Here is a 1,616-nt window from a genome sequence, read left to right on the forward strand (position 1 = left end):
TTAAATAATTTAGGTAATCCGAGATATTTTAAAATCCTTTTGAAAGAGACACATTATAATATTATATGGTAACTTTGTTATCAAAAATTGACAATTCAAAACGCAAACAAGTTAGATCACCCTTTGCCTCTTAATTTTGTTTAAATAACTATACGTGTTTGGTCTAATTGCCGTTGATTTTGATATATGTTTTCCTTATTACATTTTAAAAACTCATCGTCTTAGATTTATCTAAATATTTGTAAGATTTGTTACATATTTTTCTCAGCTTTCTCTATTCCAACTGGTAGAAAGATCCAAAAATTGGCTAAAGATTTCTTTCCTAATACTCCAATTAAATTATGTATCCCCAATTTCATATATACTATAGTTTTATTTTTTTTAAAAAGAGTATATGGTGGGAGGTATGCGACACGCTTTCCCTACAATGATTTAGAGTCTCTTTGGATTGACTTATTTTAAGTCAAAATATCATTTAAGCATTTTTGAGTGTTTGGATAAATTTAAAAAGTATTTATAAGCTCTTCATTTCAAGCTAAAATAATAAAAATAAGTCAAAATTCATAAGTTAGATTTTCTAATTTACTGCTTTAGGCTTATAAATCAAAAAATAGAAGTCAATTCAAACGAGCTCCTAGTCAGTGGTAATTGGTTCATCTTCTAGAAGCATAATTACCTCATGAAACAAATGCTAATTTTTTATTTTCTATTCAGTGTTTAGTATCTGCATTAAAGCTCCACTAATCTGGATTCGCACTGTGTAGGGCTAGCGCTCCATTCGGGGGAAGTGAGGAGAAACTCTATACATTGCACCATATCCTTTAATGATGAATGCTAATTTAATTGGTCTGACCTTGTTTATATTTTTTTCAAATTTTATATTAGGGAGTACCATCACATGATTTATGCTGCCAAAAAAATTGTGGGTTAACTATCACACATAAAGTAAATAGAAAAAAATAACACAAAAATTTAACGAGATTTGATTAATCTTAATCCTCTCGACAGAAGCAGAGAGAGCATCCATTATGAAAGAGAAGAATGTATAATGCTTATGAACATAAGCGGATCCGGGATTTTTAGGTTTCGGTGCCACATTATTTTTTGGCTTGATTTATTGAGCTTCGATTTGAATATTAGCCATCTTTTTACTTTATATAGACAAGTTGACCGAACAAAATAGTTTAATAATTATGACAATTTTAACCAAAGTATAAAAGTTCAATAATATTATTAATATCAACAAAATATTTTAGGTATTTATAATCGTCTTTGACGTCATATTCAAGCAATCAAGCTATAAATGTTCAAAGTTAAAGCTATAAACTTTAAAATCACTCCAACCACAACAAATCATGTTCGCAAAGGTACAAATGCATACTAGATCTCCGTATCAACAAAAGTAAGGTAATTCAGGGAAGACAAATCAATTTTTTCTATACAAAAGAGCTACCTTTATTGTTCTAGTGAACTTCTCATCATATAAGTCTCAAAGTTTTGCACCAAGACAACATTTTGATTGGTTGTCTATTGTGAGATGTAGTTGATTGATTGAAATATCGAGATTGACAATTAAAGGATCTGTTAGTAAAAAAAAAAGTGTTTTTGAGGGAGGA

This window comes from Solanum tuberosum, unplaced genomic scaffold (assembly GCF_000226075.1).
Source record: "Solanum tuberosum cultivar DM 1-3 516 R44 unplaced genomic scaffold, SolTub_3.0 scf00516, whole genome shotgun sequence".
NCBI lineage: Eukaryota > Viridiplantae > Streptophyta > Magnoliopsida > Solanales > Solanaceae > Solanum > Solanum tuberosum.